The 18,949-nt window shown below is 37.9% G+C and overlaps 1 pseudogene; it reads left to right on the plus strand.

Moving 5' to 3' along the window:
- The window catches only part of LOC136306590 (patched domain-containing protein 3-like), a 55,869-nt pseudogene that overhangs the window by 12,061 nt on the left and 24,859 nt on the right, over positions 1 to 18,949 (plus strand).

Here is an 18,949-nt window from a genome sequence, read left to right on the forward strand (position 1 = left end):
GAATAGCCAAAGCAATCCTAAGGAAAAAGAATGAAACTGGGGGCATTACAATACCTGACTTTAAACTATATTATAGGGCCACGATAATCAAAACAGCATGGTATTGGCAAAAAAATAGACACTCAGACCAATGGAACAGAATAGAAAGCCCAGAAATAAAACCACATATATATGGTCAAATAATCTTTGATAAAGGGGCCAACAACACACAATGGAGAAAAGAAAGCCTCTTCAACAAATGGTGTTGGGAAAACTGGAAAGCCACATGCAAAAGAATGAAACTCGACTACAGCCTGTCCCCGTGTACTAAAATTAATTCAAAATGGATCAAAGACCTAAATATAAGACCTGAAACAATAAAGTACATAGAAGAAGACATAGGTACTAAAATCATGGACCTGGGTTTTAAAGAACATTTTATGAACTTGACTCCAATGGCAAGAGAAGTGAAGGCAAAGATAAATGAATAGGACTACATCAGAATTAAAAGTTTTTGCTCAGCAAGAGAAACTGATATCAAAATAAACAGACAGCCAACTATATGGGAACTGATATTTTCAAACGACAGCTCAGATAAGGGCCTAATATCCAAAATTTACAAAGAACTCATAAAACTCAACAACAAACAAACAAGCAATCCAATAAAAAAATGGGAAGAGGACATGAACAGACACTTCTCCCAGGAAGAGATACAAATGGCCAACAGATATATGAAAAGATGCTCAGCTTCATTAGTTATTAGAGAAATGCAAATCAAAACTACAATGAGATACCACCTCACTCCTGTTAGATTAGCTATTATCAACAAGATGGGTAATAGCAAATGTTGGGGAGGCTGTGGAGAAAAAGGAACCCTCATTCACTGTTGGTGGGACTGTAAAGTAGTACAACCATTATGGAGGAAAGTATGGTGGTTCCTCAAAAAACTGCAAAACCTTATGACCCAGCAATCCCTCTACTGGGTATATACCCCAAAACCTCAGAAACATTGATACGTGAAGACACATGTAGCCCCATGTTCATTGCAGCACTGTTCACATTGGCCAAGACATGGAAACAACCAAAAAGCCCTTCAATAGAAGACTGGATAAAGAAGATGTGGCACATATACACTATGGAATACTACTCAGCCATAAGAAATGATGACATCGGATCATTTACAGCAAAATGGTGGGATCTTGATAACATTATAAGGAGTGAAATAAGTAAATCAGAAAAAAACAAGAACTACATGATTCCATACATTGGTGGAACATAAAAATGAGACTAAGAGACATGGACAAGAGTGTGGTGGTTACCAAGGGTGGGGGGGAGGGAGGACATGGGAGGGAGGGAGGGAGGGAGAGAGTTAGGGGGAGGGGGAGGGGCACAGAGAACTAGATGGAGGGTGACGGAGGACAATCTGACTTTGGGAGAGGGGTTTGCAACATAATTTGATGACAAAATAACCTAGACATGTTTTCTTTGAATATATGTACCCTGATTTATTAATGTCATCCCATTACCATTAATAAAAATTTATAAAAAAAAATAAAAATAAAAAAAAATAAAAAAAATAATATATAAAAAATTTATATAATTACAGGGGCTTATACATCACTGGAAATCCTTGTGTCTGATAAAAGTATAGACACCTCTGCTGTTTTTTATTACTATTTGTACGAAATATCTTTTTCAATTTATTTATGTCTTTTGATCTAAAGTGAGTCTCTCTTGTAAACAGCATATAGTTGAATTATGCTATGTTATTCATTCCACCAATTTCATGTTTCTTGACTGGAGAGTATAACCATTAATATTTAAAATAATTGTGAACAAAAACTTAAGTTTTGCTATTTTTTCCCCATATATCTTGCAGGTTTTTGCTTTTCATTTCATTTGTTACACATTCTTTTATGTTTAATTTATAGTTTTCTAGTGAGCTGTCTTAATTCCCATTTCTTATTGTAATGATTTTTAGAGATTTTTGTTTGTGGCATATGACATCCTAAATTTAAAAGAATCTATATTAAATTCATACCTGATACCAACTTAACTTAAAAAACACACAAATATGTTGCTTCCATACATCTCTGTACCCCCCCACCATGTTGTTATTGTTACAAATTATATCTTTTTTCTTTATTTGTTTTGTATTTTTCCGAAGCTGGAAACGGGGAGGCAGTCAGATAGACTCCTACATGCGCCCGACCGGGATCCACCTGGCATGCCCACCAGGGGGCGATGTTCTGCCCATCTTGGGGCGTTGCTCTGCCGAAATCAGAGCCATTTTAGCACCTGAGGCAGAGGCCACAGAGTCATCCTCAGCGCCTGGGCAAGCTTTGCTCCAGTGGAGCCTCGGCTGCGGGAGGGGAAGAGAGAGACAGAGAGGAAGGAGAGGAGGAAGGGTGGAAGCAGATGGGGGCTTCTCTGTGTGCCTTGGCCAGGAATCAAACCTGGGACTGCTGCATGCCAGGCCGATGCTCTACCACTGAGCCAACCGGCCAGAGCCCAAATTATATCTTTATACTCGTATGCCCTTTAACATATATTTATAATTACATTTATGTATTTCTCTATTAAATTCTGTAGGAAATAAAATGTAGAGTTACAAACCCAAAATACAATAATACTTGGTTTTATATTTGTCCATGTATTCACCTTTACTTGAGAACTGTATTTCTTCATATCACTTAGAGTTAATTTTAATATTCTTTTTTCCCCCTAGGGATTCCCTTTAGCATAGGGCAGGTCTAGTGGTAACAAACCTGGCTCTTCTTTATCCTGGAAGATCTTAATTTCTACTTTTTCTTTTTTGCATGGGAGAGATAGAGAGAAGGACAGACAGGGACAGACAGGAAAGGATTGATGAGAAGCATCAACTCACAGTTGTTGCACCTTGATTGTTCACTGAGTGCTTTCTCATATGTGCCTTGACTGGGGGGCTCCAGCTGAGCCAGTGACCCTTGCTCAAGCAAGCAACCTTGAGCTCAAACCAGCAACCTTGGACTCAAAGTAGCGACCTTGGGCTTCAAGTCAGCGATCTTTGGGCTCAAGCCAGTGACCATGGGGTCATATCTACGATCCCGTGCTCAAGGTGGTAGGCCCGTGCTCAAGCTGGATAAGCCAGTGGTCAAGCCAGCACTCAAGCAGGCCACCTTGGGGTTTCAAACCTGGGTCCTCAGTGTCCCAGGTTGATGTTCTATCCACTGTGCCACCACCTGGTCAGTCTCTACTTGACTTGAAGGACAGTTTTGCTGAATACAAGATTTTCAGCTGGTGGGTTTTTTCTTTTAACACTTTAAATATCAATCAACTATACCTTGGCCTCTATGGTTTCTGATGAGTAATAAGCTTTTTTTGCTTATTAAGGGTCCCTTGTATATGGTGAGTTATTTTATTCTTGTTGCTTTCTAGATTCTCTCTTTATCTTTTAACGGTTTCATATTATAATGTGTCTCAGTCTGGATCCTTTTGAGTTCATTCTATTTGAAGTTCACAAAGCTCCTCAGAAAAAAGCTGAGAAAACCCTAAGCTTTCCTTGGGACTGATCCCCAGGCACAGTGTAAGCCATTATTTCTTCAAATATTTTTCCTGCCTCTTTTTCTTCTTCCGGGCTCCCATATTGTATATTTTGTGCTTGCTGATATCCCACAGTACTCTGAGGTTCTTTTCTCTTTTCTTCATTCTTTTTTTTCCCCCTGCCTAGACTCAATAATTTCAATGATCCTATCTTCAAGTTCACTGATTCTCCTGCCTGCTAAAACTGCTGTTGAACACTTCTTCTATTTTGATTTTTAAGTTGCTGTGTTTTTTAACTAAAGAATTTGTTTGGATCCTTTTTTAAAAAATTGTCTTTTTATTTCTACTGCTATTTGGTTCATAGACTAGTTTCCTCATTGTCTTGTCAGTGCTGCTTTCCTTTAGCTCTCTGAGCATATTTGAGACAGTGTTTTATAGTCTTCAGTCTTTCTCTAGTAAATTCAATCACTCTTTCTTCAAGAATGATATCTGTTCATTTATTTTGTTCCTTTTTCTGAGTCATACTTTCCTGTATTTTTTTCTGTATGCTTTGAGATTTCTTTTGCTTTTGTTGAAAACTGAACATTTGACTATTAAAATGTGGTAACTAGAAATCAGATTCCCACTTTTCCAGGATTTTCTGTTGCTTGCTTGCTTGTTTAAGGGTATAATAATCCATCTTCTAGTGACTGTTCCAAATTATTACTGCAAACACTGTATTCCTTGTTTATACAGTTATTGATATCTCTGTTCCTTAGCTCCTGTTTTTCTAACATTTTGACAAAGACTTCCGTGGGTGCCAGGAGCTCTGCCAGTCTTTGAAAAATGGCTGTGTACCTGGAACCTCCATGAACACTTAGCCAGGCTTACACTGTGCCCGGGATCAGCCCCAGAGGGAAGCTTAGAGTTTTCTCAGGTTTTTTATTTTTCTGAGTGTATACTTGCTCTGTGTGACTTCCTAAAATCTCCAGTGTACACTGGTGCTTTTGAACATCCTACATTCCCAGAGAAATACTCCCCACCTTTTGCTTTCGGCAGTCTTTTGTATATTTGGGCTGTAATCTTTTACATATATGAGGGCTAATTCAAATCATGGTGTTTCTAGCTTCCTAGACCTGAGTTCTAGAAAACAGAGCCATGCCCTGCATCAGTCCTTCAAGTAGCCACTAAACAGGTTAGAACAGATATTTAAATATTTTACGTATAAAGTCTTTGCTCCCTCCATAAATGCAAATAGTACCATACTAGTAACATGACTGTTGCTGTTTTTAAAAGACTATTGTTCCTTTAAGACTCTGGCCATTTTAATACACCTGCCACTATCAGGTAACTTGTACTATACCAGAGAGGGGGTGAGATAGGGATGTAAATCTTCCTGTTTTGAAATGTATCCCTTTTATTTTTCACTGTTTTTCCTAGTTCATAGAATAACTTTTGAAGATTTATGCTTGTTTGTCTATGTTTATGTGGGAGATGAGAATTTGAAAACTCCCACTCCATCCTTTGCTGCTAAACTTTTACTTTTTAAACTTGATATTTAAAAAAATTTTACCCATTAGGAATAGTATGCACTCAAATGGAATAGTAAAAAGAAAATTTTACCAGTCTTGTTTGATTTGGCATATGTTTTTACCTGACATTGTAGTACTTATGGTTAACTGTTCCATTTGGAAGAAGATATGCTAACAGATTTAAGAAACAAGCTCTTATTTCTACTATAAATATGAAGAAGTGTTCCTAGCTATATAAAAAATTAAATTGACTTGAGTGTCCCAATTGTACTTATGTGAGGTTTACCTTGTTAAGCACTTAAAAAATGTTATCTAGGCATTACATAAAGGTATTTTGAGCTCTTATGATCGGAAAAGGAAAAGAAAGAAAACAAAACTTAGTATTAGTACTATAAAGAATTTTTTAAAATGAGCATGGGGTCTACTAATGACTGGATTGAAAAAATTTTCTACTAGGTAGTTGTTTCTGAAGATACAGTATAATTTCTTCTGTATCTTTCAAATAATTGGGACAGTAATGCAGAAAATCTTGTATTGAAGGCAAATACAAAGTGATTTATATTTGTCTTTGGAAACGTTTTTATGCTTATGTGACTAACATTTTAAATATACCTGTGTATTTAAACACAAAGCAACTTTATGTTTCCCCTCATTCTCTTATCTGGAGCATGCTGCATGGGATAACCCTTAATAGGGAAAAAGGGATTGCTACCTTATTTTATTACTTTTTCTTTTCCTCTTTATCTTAAGCCAGTTCCTGGGTTGGAGCATGTCCAAGAAGAATATAAAGATTTCTTTTTTTTTTTTTTTTTTTGCACAACAATTCTTAAGTCACAAATGCTACTGTGATGGTCTCTAATACATGCCTCCTCTGAGCTTAAATATAAAACTAATTTTTCTGTGAGTGATTTTGTACATTCCTTGGACATCTCTTGACCCTAATTCTTTTTTATCACTGAGAATCTCTTATCTCTTTTCTGGATGGAGCCTTCTAGACAGTCCCTCAGATGTTTGCATCCTGCCTGTATCATATAAACTTAAAATTTTTTTAAATTAATTGAGAGAGAGAGAAACATTGATACGTTGTTCCACTTATTTATACATTCATTGGTTGATTCCTGTCTGTGTCCTGACTGAGCACAGAACCTGCAACCTTGGTATACTGGGACTATGCTCTAACCAAGCCACCCAGCCAGGGCATCACACACACTTATATTAAATACAGTGTATGGTTTTTCTTGTCTACATGCATTTAGCTCAGGCAGATCTTTATTCAAATACATTTTGGGGCTCCATATATATTCCCTTTGAAGTGAAGTTATTTGAACAAGACGAAGACTTTTTAAAAAGTTTATGCTCCAAATTGAACTTTATTCTATAGCAAGTAGTTGTAAGTATATTGACTATTTCACAATTTTCTGACATTTTGGAAATGACAAAACTTACTCCAAATATTAAATCAATTTATGATAAAATCTGGAAAATCTTTCCCTTCTTAAATCCACTGTAAACTATTCCTTACTTATGACCTCTGTCAAAGAATATGTGAATCCCTCATCAAGCATATATATTGTTATTTAAATGTTATAACTTCTAATTTAGTCCTTTCCTGATAAGTGAATAAAAATTTCAGAAAATTGATCATTTTGCTGCCAGTGTGCCCAAATCTCCCTGAGCATTGGAATCATATAGAGAATTTTTAGACACATTGATTCTGCAGCTTTACTACAACCATACTGAATCAGAATCTACAGAGCTGGGGTCCAGGAAATCTCAAGTTCTAAGATTCTCCCTAAGTCATTTGGAAAACGGCTTAAACTGAGGTCCTTCTTGGGAACTGGCATATCTGCAAGTATATTCAACACAACCAGTCAGCGTCACTATAGACAATAATATATATCTCTCCCTCAATCCTCTGAAAAACTTTCACCAAAAGATCCAAAAATTTGAAAGAGAAAATGGAAAAAACATAAGTAACATTTATCCACATTAATCTTTCCGATTTCAATGTTCATCTTTGTTACTTTTATTAAAAACATTTTTAGTGAGAGAGGGAGAGGGAGAGTGGAACAGACAGTGACAGGAAGACAGATGAGAAGCATCAACTGTTGCATCACTTTAGTTGTTCAATGATTGCTTTCTCATATGTGCTTTGACTGGGGGGCTCCAGCTGAGCCAGTGACCCTTGCTCAAGCCAGCAACCTTGAGCGCAAGCCAGCAACCTTAAACTCAAGCTAGTGACCTTGGGCTTCAAGCTAGTTACCTTGGGCTTCAAATAAGCGACCTTTGGGCTCAAGCCAGTGACCATGGGGTCATATCTATAATCCCACGCTCAAGCCAGTGACCCCGCACTCAAGCTGATGAGCCCGTGCTCAAGCTGGCACTCAAGCAGGCCACCTCCGGATTTCAAACAAGGGTCCTCAGCGTCTCAGGGTGATGCTCTATCCACTGCACCACTGCCTGGTCAGGCCTTTGTTACTTTCTTATCTTAAACTTTTATAAACAACAATGTTGTTTTTTTTTAATAAATTTTTATTAATGGTAATGGGATGACATTAATAAATCAGGGTACATATATTCAAAGAAAACATGTCTATGTTATTTTGTCATCAAATTATGTTGCAAACCCCTCGCCCAAAGTCAGATTGTCCTCCGTCACCCTCCATCTAGTTCTCTGTGCCCCTCCCGCTCCCCCTAACTCTCTCCCTCCCTCCCTCCCTCCCATGTCTTCCCTCCCCCCCCCCACCCTTGGTAACCACCACACTCTTGTCCATGTCTCTTAGTCTCATTTTTATGTTCCACCAATGTATGGAATCATGTAGTTCTTGTTTTTTTCTGATTTACTTATTTCACTCCTTATAATGTTATCAAGATCCCACCATTTTGCTGTAAATGATCTGATGTCATCATTTCTTATGGCTGAGTAGTATTCCATAGTGTATATGTGCCACATCTTCTTTATCCAGTCTTCTATTGAAGGGCTTTTTGGTTGTTTCCATGTCTTGGCCACTGTGAACAGTGCTGCAATGAACATGGGGATACATGTGTCTTCACGTATCAATGTTTCTGAGGTTTTGGGGTATATACCCAGTAGAGGGATTGCTGGGTCATAAGGTAGTTCTATTTGCAGTTTTTTGAGGAACCACCATACTTTCCTCCATAATGGTTGTACTACTTTACAGTCCCACCAACAGTGAATGAGGGTTCTTTTTTCTCCACAGCCTCTCCAACATTTGCTATTACCCGTCTTGTTGATAATAGCTAATCTAACAGGAGTGAGGTGGTATCTCATTGTAGTTTTGATTTGCATTTCTCTAATAACTAATGAAGCTGAGCACCTTTTCATGTATCTGTTGGCCATTTGTATCTCTTCCTGGGAGAAGTGTCTGTTCATGTCCTCTTCCCATTTTTTTATTGAATTGCTTGTTTGTTTGTTGTTGAGTTTTATGAGTGCTTTGTAAATTTTGGATATTAGGCCCTTATCTGAGCTGTCGTTTGAAAATATCAGTTCCCATATAGTTGGCTGTCTGTTTATTTTGATATCAATTTCTCTTGCTGAGCAAAAACTTTTAATTCTGATGTAGTCCCATTCATTTATCTTTGCCTTCACTTCTCTTGCCATTGGAGTCAAGTTCATAAAATGTTCTTTAAAACCCAGGTCCATGATTTTAGTACCTATGTCTTCTTCTATGTACTTTATTGTTTCAGGTCTTATATTTAGGTCTTTGATCCATTTTGAATTAATTTTAGTACACGGGGACAGGCTGTAGTCGAGTTTCATTCTTTTGCATGTGGCTTTCCAGTTTTCCCAACACCATTTGTTGAAGAGGCTTTCTTTTCTCCATTGTGTGTTGTTGGCCCCTTTATCAAAGATTATTTGACCATATATATGTGGTTTTATTTCTGGGCTTTCTATTCTGTTCCATTGGTCTGAGTGTCTATATTTCTGCCAATACCATGCTGTTTTGATTATCGTGGCCCTATAATATAGTTTAAAGTCAGGTATTGTAATGCCCCCAGCTTCATTCTTTTTCCTTAGGATTGTTTTGGCTATTCGGGGTTTTTTATAGTTCCATATAAATCTGATGATTTTTTGTTCCATTTCTTTAAAAAATCTCATAGGGATTTTGATGGGAATTGCATTAAATTTGTATATTGCTTTGGGTAATATGGCCATTTTGATTATATTTATTCTTCCTATCCAAGAACAAGGAATATTTTTCCATCTCATTGTATCTTTTTCGATTTCCCTTAACAATGCTTTGTAATTTTCATTATATAGGTCCTTTATGTTCTTTGTTATGTTTATTCCTAGGTATTTTTTTGTTGTTGTTGCAATCGTGAAGGGGATTATTTTTTTGAGTTGGTTTTCTAATATTTCATTGTTCGCATATAGAAAGGCTATGGACTTTTGTATGTTAATTTTGTATCCTGCGACCTTACTGTATTGGTTTATTGTTTCTAATAATCTTTTTGTGGAGTCCTTCGGGTTTTCGATGTATAGGATCATATCATCAGCAAAAAGTGATAGCTTTACTTTTTCTTTTCCGATATAGATGCCTTTTATTTCTTTGTCTTGTCTGATTGCTCTGGCCAGAATTTCTAGCACCACGTTAAATAAGAGTGGAGAGAGTGGACAACCCTGTCTTGTTCCTGATTTAAGGTAGAAAGTCCTCAGTTTTATGCCGTTTAATAGGATGTTGGCTGATGGTTTATCATATATGGCCTTTATCATGTTGAGATATTTTCCTTCTATACCCATTTTGTTGAGAGTCTTAAACATAAAATTGTGTTGTATTTTATCAAAAGCCTTTTCTGCATCTATTGATAAGATCATGTGGTTTTTGTTCTTTGTTTTGTTGATATGGTGTATTACGTTAACCGTTTTGCGTATGTTGAACCATCCTTGAGATTCTGGGATGAATCCCACTTGATCATGATGTATTATTTTTTTAATATGTTGTTGTATTCGGTTTGCCAGTATTTTGTTTAGTATTTTAGCATCTGTATTCATTAGAGATATTGGTCTGTAGTTTTCTTTCTTTGTGCCATCCTTGCCAGGTTTTGGTATGAGGGTTATGTTGGCCTCATAAAATGTGTTTGGAAGTATTGCTTCTTCTTCAATTTTTTGGAAGACTTTGAGTAGAATAGGAACCAAGTCTTCTTTGAATGTTTGATAGAATTCACTAGTATAACCGTCTGGGCCTGGACTTTTATTTTTGGGGAGATTTTTAATAGTTTTTTCTATTTCCTCCCTGCTGATTGGTCTGTTTAGGCTTTCTGCTTCTTCATGACTCAGTCTAGGAAGGTTGTATTGTTCTAGGAATTTATCCATTTCTTCTAGATTGTTGTATTTGGTGGCATATAATTTTTCATAGTATTCTACAATAATTCTTTGTATATCTATGATGTCTGTGGTGATCTCTCCTCTTTCATTTTGGATTTTATTTATTTGAGTCCTGTGTCTTTTTTCCTTGGTGAGTCTTGCCAAGGGTTTGTCAATTTTGTTGATCTTTTCAAAGAACCAGCTCCTTGTTTTATTGATTTTTTCTATAGTTTTTCTGTTCTCTATTTCATTTATTTCTGCTCTGATTTTTATTATCTCCTTTCTTCGGCTGGTTTTGGGTTGTCTTTGTTCTTCTTTTTCTAGTTCCTTAAGGTGTGAAGTTAAGTGGTTAACTTCGGCTCTCTCTTGTTTGTTCATATAGGCCTGAAGTGATATGAACTTTCCTCTTATTACTGCTTTTGCTGCATCCCAGAGATTCTGATATGTCGTATTTTCATTTTCATTTGTCTATATATATATCTTTTGATTTCTGCGCTTATTTCTTCTTTGACCCATTCATTTTTTAGAAGTATGTTGTTTAGTTTCCACATTTTTGTGGGTTTTTCCCCCTCTTTTTTGCAGTTGAATTCTAGTTTCAAGGCTTTATGATCAGAAAATATGCTTGGTACAATTTCAATTTTTCTAAATTTGCTGATATTGTCTTTGTGGCCCAACATATGGTCAATTCTTGAGAATGTTCCATGTACACTAGAGAAAAATGTATACTCTGTCGCTTTGGGATGAAGTGTCCTGTAGATGTCTATCATATCCAGGTGTTCTAGTATTTCGTTTAAGGCCACTATATCTTTATTGATTCTCTGTTTGGATGACCGATCTAGAGATGTCAGCGGTGTATTGAGGTCTCCAAGTATGATTGTATTTTTGTTAGTTTTTGTTTTAAGGTCAATAAGTAGCTGTCTTATATATTTTGGTGCTCCTTGGTTTGGTGCATATATATTAAGGATTGTTATGTCTTCTTGATTCAACTTCCCCTTAATCATTATGAAATGACCATTTTTGTCTCTGAGTACTTTTTCTGTCTTGTAGTCAGCATTATTAGATATGAGTATTGCTACACCTGCTTTTTTTTGGGTGTTGTTTGCTTGGAGTATTGTTTTCCAGCCTTTCACTTTGAATTTGTTTTTATCCTTGTTGCTTAGATGTGTTTCTTGTAGGCAGCATATAGTTGGATTTTCTTTTTCAATCCATTCTGCTACTCTGTGTCTTTTTATTGGTAAGTTTAATCCTTTTACATTTAGTGTAATTATTGACACTTGTGGGTTCCCTACTGCCATTTTATAAATTGCTTTCTGTTAGTTTTGTATCTAGTTTGATTCTTCTCTTTTGTTTTTCTATCATTTGTTTTTGTTTGTTTGTGTTCCATACTTCTTTCCTCTGTTGCTACCTTTTTTAAGTCGAGTGTTTTTGTGGTGGTTTTTTTAAGGGTGTTTACCATTAAGTAATGAAAAGGGTACCTACCATATTCATTGTAGTACCCTATCTTATAAGTATTTCTGCACTTCATCATCCTTTGCTACTGTTAATCTCCATCCTCTCCCCCCTTTTTTTCCTTTGTTGTCACAGTTTAAGTTTGGTTTTATTGTGTTCTTGGTGGAGCTGTTACTTGTGGTGTTGTTTTCTTTTGTTCTTTGAATCTGGTTGGAAAACCCCCTTTAGTATTTCCTGGAGTGGGGGCTTTCTGTTGATAAATTCTCTCATCTTTTCTGTATTTGTGAATGTTTTTATATCTCCTTCATACTTGAAGGATAGCTTTGATGGGTATAGTATTCTTGGCTGAAAGTTCCTCTCTTTCAGGGCTTTAAATATTGGGGTCCACTCTCTTCTAGCTTGTAGAGTTTCTGCTGAGAAATCTGATGATAATCTAATAGGCCTTCCTTTATATGTTGTACTCTTCTTTTCCCTGGCTGCCTTGAGAATTTTTTCTTTGTCATTGGTTTGTGTCATCTTTATTATGATGTGCCCTGGAGTGGGTTTGTTGGGGTTAAGAAAACTTGGTGTTCTGTTTGCTTCTTGAATTTGAGGCTTTAGTTCCTTCCACAGGCTTGGGAAGTTCTCGTCTATTATTTGTTTGAGTATATTCTCCATTCCATTTTCTTTCTCTTCTCCCTCTGATATACCTATTATTCTTATGTTATTCTTTCTGATGGAGTCAGACAATTCCTGTAGGGCTTTCTCGTTTTTTATTATTTTTGAGTCTCTTTCTTCTTCTCTCTGTTGTGCCTCAAGTTGTTTGTCTTCTATTTCACTAATCCTATCTTCAATCTGGGCTGTTCTGTTAGCTAAGCTTGTTACCTCGTTTTTCAGCTCGTGAATTGAGTTTTTCATTTCTGTTTGATTTGTTTTTATAGTTTCAATTTCCTTGGTAATATATTCTTTGTGTTCATTGAGTTGTTTTCTGATCTCCCTATATTGCCTTTCTGTGTTTTCTTGTATATCTCTGAGTATTTTTAAGATTTCTATTTTAAATTCTCTGTCATTTAGCTCCAAGGCTTCCAATATGTTAAGTCTTTTCTCCATAGATTTTTCCACATCTATTTGTGTTACCTCTCTTTCTTTTGTATCCATAATATTCGATTTCCTCTTTCTTATCGGCATCTGAGGGTGGTCTTATTGATAGCACTAATTAGAATTAATAAAGAGTAAAAAGTAAAAAAAAAAAAAACCACAAAACAAACAAACAAAAAAAAAAGGTAAAACACCCCACAAAAAAAAAAAACAGTAATAATTTATTATTTCCCCCTTTTTTCTCTCTTCTCTTTCCCTCCTCTCCCCTCCTCAGGGAAATATCGTGCCTAAAATGGAGGGCCTGATTTGGGGTGAAGAGTTCAAGGGGCAAAAAAAAGGGAGTAGGGACCTACTAAATGCAAAAAAAAAAAAAAATGGAAGAAAATCTTAGACAAGCATAAGATGATTTGCTTGTATGTGATGGTCAACTAAGAGATATAATGAGAGGGATAAGAGGGAACCAGAAAAAAGGACCAAAAAAGAATAATAAAGAAGAAAAAATAAAAATAATAAGTAAAAATCTGTTGTATTAAGTGGAGCGAAGACTAAATACAATGGAGACCTTGGGTTGGGAGGACCCAAAATGCCACAAAAATAAACAAACAAGAAAAAAAAAATAAAAACAAAAGCAAAAAAGAGAAATAAAGCCAAAAAAAAGCCTTGAGTCCCAAATTAACTAATTTGTTCGTGATTGAGGATTATATGAGAGGAAAGTAAAATGAGAAAAGAAAAAACAAATAGAAAGGAAAAAATAAGAAAAAGAGAAAAACGAAGGAAGAAATAAAATAGGAAGGGAAAAAAACAAAATAAAGCAAGACAAAAAAAAAAAAAACAAAAGAGGAGAGAGTGAGAGCTAAGTGTTTTGGAGTATAACCTTAAAGGAGGGTGAGGATGAAGAAGAAAAATAAAATGCAACACTCATGGGTAGTGTAGTTCAAGAAAGGGGAAGCATAAGATGGGCAGAGAAGAGAAGGACCGAGGTGGAGGAAATAAAGGCAAAAAGATAGAAGAAACAAACAACAACAACAAAAAAAAAATAGTGGATCAAGTTGTAAAGTCTGTGGGTTTTTCTTGATTTTGAGAGGTTAACTTCTTCCTTTTTCTTTTCTCTCCCTCTTCCTGGTCGGTGACTCTGTACCCCAGGCTCTGCCCCTGTGTCACCCTTAGGTAGGGATTTGCAGTTGATGGGATTCTAGGGCAATGTCATATAATTGGCTTTAGTCTTACTGGAAGTAAAGGCTTGTTGGCGTTTGCAGGGTCCAACGATGAGAGAGTTTGCTTTCCTGGATTCTCTCTCCTAGTCCCCCCTTTCTGAATTAGCAGCCTGGTGATCCAGCTATAAGGCTGCAACTGCTTCTGCCTGGGGAGTAAGAGGCTCAAAGAGCTGGGAAATCCCCACTCTATCCCCACTCAGTGCAAGGCTTTGGGAAAGGCTCTGACAGTCAGGGCCTCCAGTGTAATCAGGCGGGGGTGGGAGTCAATTGTTGTCAAGGTGACTGTTCAGCGCCTATCATTTAGTTGGACCTCTCAACCCAGGCTTTCCACACTTTGTAGCCTGTTTTTGCAGGGAAGAAGAGGCACTAGTCTCTGCTTACGACTAGTGTAGTATAGACCTTATTATCTGCCAAGTCCTTCTTGTTAGCATTTATCCCTGAATATGGAGGCTCTATTAATCAGAAGTTGCCCCCGCCCCTTTAGCGAGAGGCACTAAAGAATATCACGCCTCTTGTCTTGGAACGCTGAATTGAGAGAGATCTTATCAATTAGAACCGAGGGTGCGCAGATTTTATGGGTTAAGCTAATTTCAGTGATTGGGTCGCAGCTGTGTTTCCGAAGGTATTTTAGGCTGCCTGCGCGCGCCCCTCCCCCAACGCTTGATTGTTAGCTTGAATGGCTGGGTGAGGTGCCCCGCCCACGGAGAGAATCTCCCAAGCCTCTCCCGCTCGCCCCGCCGCTGGCGGCTAGACCGCACCAGGCACAGGATAATGGAGCCCCCTGGGTGTGCGGGCCAGCAGGGCGCCCTGGGCGCGTGGAATGCCCAAGGCACGCGCGCGAGTGGGGCGCTCCGGGCACCGGTGTCCGGCGACCCCCACTCGCAGTGTGCGGGCCACTGGGAACGTCAGCGGTGCTCAACCGGACCGGGCGCACGCGGCCGCTCGCGGCGGCGGCTCGCGGGGGCTCGCGGTTCCCAAGTATATGGGCTGACTCACCACAGGCGCACTTCCTTGCGGTTTGAAAGAACGTCCCTGTGGTAGCTTCCTCCACACCCTCGTCTCTCAGATTCAAGTGATAACAGTCCTTTCGCTATCAGTTTGTGTGGAACTCCGGAATGCTCCGAGGATAAATTTTTCTGTTTCTAGTTGATAAATTTGTTGTGATTTAGGGGAGAGCTGTCGGACGCGCTGCTCACGGCGCCATTTCTGTGACGTCACTCCACAATGTTGTTTTAAAAAGTTTCATTTTAATAAAAATTTATTTGTAACAAAAAATTAACTTTTATTCTTGGAATTTGTGCATTTAATGTTGATTTTAGGCCTTGAATTTAACTCATAGCACCAGTAGGTTGAGAAATATTAAAATACAGGTTTCTGGCCAAGATAGCAGAGTAGGTAAATGTGGTATTCTCATTCTCCAACAACCACGTCAAAATTACTTTTGAACTCCAGAACCACCATCGTTCAGAATCTGAAATCACATTGAACAGAAGTCCTATAACTGAGGATTATAAATAAAAGTCACCTTGAGAGTAGTAGGAGGGGCAGAGATGAGAAAATGGGCTGGTCCTGTACCCACATGTGGTGGTTAAAATTGGGAGGTACACCTTGGCTGCAGAAGTTCACCCTGAGGAGCAAGGGTTCCCAGCTCCATACCAGATTCTCCAGCCCAAGGGTTCCAGTGCTGGGAAGAGAAGTCCTCATAACTTCTGGCTGTGAAAACCAGATAGGATTGAGGCTGAGTGACACAAAGAACTGCTGGAGTTGCAGGCAGTTCCTCTTAAAGGGCCTGTGCATGAACTTACTCAGACCCACTCACTCTGAGCTCCAGTGCTGAGGCAGCAGCTCAAAAGGCTACAGAAATATACAGGGAGAAACTGAGTTATCCAGCAAAGGCTGCAGGGGCAGCTTTATCTCAGACAGAAGTGTTGGCAGAGGCCACTGTTCCTTTGCTGAGTCCTCCTCCACAGAGCCAGTAGGTGGGCGCCATCTAAGTCTCCATTAACCTGGCTCACAATGTTACCTTCTTCTGGTGATTTACTAAGACCCCACTGCCCCCAACTTAGGTACACCTGAGCCATTTTGAGTGGTTTTTCCATAAAACCACCTGTCTTGGTTCATGCTGTGGATTTTCCTCAGTCAGGGCACAGGTAGCTGCCATTGGCCTGAACTTCTTGGGAGGCCCCCAAACTAGACCCCTCCTGATGGCCAGCTTCAGACCGTGCTGGAGCAGCACCCAACCACCTCCCTGAGCAACACACCAGAGACCTGCTAAAGTGAGTCCTGCTCAGTGGGGTCAGTTCCTGCACAGCACATTGGCCAGGGGGGTCAATTTCTCTCATTGGTATGCCAATAGCAATCAAGGCTCAACTACAACTGGATATTGCATACAGCTCACTGAGAGTAGTACCCAGGTCTAGCGAATAGGGAGCTTGCCCCACTAGGCCCTACAGAACACCTACTATATAAGGCCAGTCTATAATGACCAGGAGATGTAGCAGCTCTGCCTAATGCATAGAAAACACAAGGAGGCTACCAAAATGAGGAGACAAAGAAATATGTCCCAAATGAAAGAACAGAACAAAACTCCCAAAAAAGAACTAAAATGGAGACGAGCAATCTATGGATGCAGAATTCAAAACACTGGTTATAAGGATCCTCAATGAACTTAGGGGAAAAATAGATGAACTTAGTGAAAACTTCAACAGAGAGATAAGAATCATAAAGAGAATGGGTCAGAAATGAAGACTATATTATATGAAATCAGCAGTAAAGTAGATGGAGCAGATGGCTGAATCAGTGATTTGGAAGACAATGTAGTAGAAAACACCAGCAAGAAGGAAAAAGAAATCCAAAAAACAAAACAAGGAAAGTTTAAAGGGACAATTTCAAGTGTAATATTTGCATCATGAAGGTGTCAGAAGGAGAAAAGAGCAAGTAATTGAAAACCTATGTATTTGAAAAAATAATGATAAGAAATTAAAATAAAACAAAGCAGAAAAAACAAAAAACAGAAACTTTTTCTAATCTGGTAAAGGGAGTAGACATACAGGCCCAAGAAGCACAGAGACCCAAAGAAGATGACTGTAAAGAGGCCTACACCAAGACACATCGTAATTAAAATACCAAAGGTTAAAGACAATGAGCATCTTAAAAGCAGAAGGAGAAAGGTAGTTACCTATAACAGAGCTTCCATTAAGATTGTAAATTGATTTCTCAAAGAAACTTTGAAGGCCAGAAGGGATTGGCAGGAAATATTCAGTGATGGTAAGCAAGGACCTATAGCTATAATTATTCTACCCAGAAAAACTACCACTTTGATTCTAAGGACAGATAAAGAGCATCCCAAATAAGAAAAAGCTAAAGCAGTTCATCACAACCAATTCAGTATTACAAGAAATGTTAAAGGGTCTTTTTTAGGAAAGAAAAAAAAAAGAAAAAATATAAATAGTAAAATTGTAATAAACACATAACTATCGATAATTACTTTAAATGCAAATGAATTAAACACTTCATTGAAGGATATATGGCAGTTGAATGGATAAAAAATGAGACCCTTACATATGCTGTCTACAAAGACTTATTTCAAATTGAAAGATACACACAGACTGAAGGGATGGAAAAAGGTATTTCAAGAACATAGAAACAAACAAACAAAAAGCTTGGGTAGCAATACTTAAACCAAACAAAACAGACTTTAAAACAAAGGCTGAAACAAGAGACAAAGAAGGACCCAGCAATTCCCCTTCTGAGTATTCTGATGAAACTCAAAACACTAATTCAAAAATATACGTGCATCCATATGATCACTGCTGCATTACTTACAATAGCTAAAATATGGAAGCAACTTAATTACACATCAATAGTCAAATAAAAAAAAAGAATAAAATCTTGCCATGTGCAACAGAACAGATCGACTTAGAAAGTATTGTGCTGAGTGAAATAAGTCAGACACAGAATGACAGATGCCATGATTTCACTTATACATAGAATCTTAAAATAAGTGAATAAGCAAAACAGAAACAGACTCAGATACAAAGAACATTTTGAAGGTTGCAAATGGGAGGGGAGTTAAAAGAATGGGTGAATAAGGTGAAAGGATTAAGTACAAATTGAGAGTTACAGAACAGACATGGGGACATTAAGTCCAGCATAGGGAATATAGTCAATAATACGGCAGTAGCTATGTACGGTGTTAGGTGAGTTCTAGATTTATTGAGGTGATCCCTTTGTAAGTTATATAAATGTCAGATCACTTGGATTTTACCACCTGAAACTAATATGATATTGTACATTAAGTACAATTAAAATTAACAATCTGTAGTGTTTTAGTGTAAATATGAGGTTCTGAAATGTCAGCCAGTAGATCAGCATTTGGCTACTATGTAAGAATCACCAGGGAAGTCTGGTAAGAGAACAGATTCCCAGCTTTTCTGCATCCTCTTATTTCCCAGTTGGCATGGGAATTAAAGGTCTCCATCAGGCACACAGGGGAATTATTGCCCAAGAGGTTTCTCAATACATGTCCAAGTCAACAATGTTATGAACTGATGGATTTTTAGTATGAAAGTTATCACCACAAATTCCATTTTCCCCCCAAATTTACAGGTGTGACTGTGCACAAAACAAAATGTGTGTTGGAGTCTTTGGAGGGACTTCTGTTGCCTTGGCAGTGGTGAGTGGCTTTGGTCTGATATTGTACTGTGAGGTGCCATTTGTGACCATAGTTGCAAATTCACCATTTCTTGTACTAGGTGAGTAAAACAAAATGTAAGGCTACATATTAAGTATGTGGCGGTGTAGGATAGATAAGGTGCTTATGTCAGATAAGGCTAAATAACTCTAGTTAGATGGTTCTACAGATTCAAAAT

The sequence above is a fragment of the Saccopteryx bilineata genome, chromosome 5, assembly GCF_036850765.1.
Source record: "Saccopteryx bilineata isolate mSacBil1 chromosome 5, mSacBil1_pri_phased_curated, whole genome shotgun sequence".
Lineage (NCBI taxonomy): Eukaryota > Metazoa > Chordata > Mammalia > Chiroptera > Emballonuridae > Saccopteryx > Saccopteryx bilineata.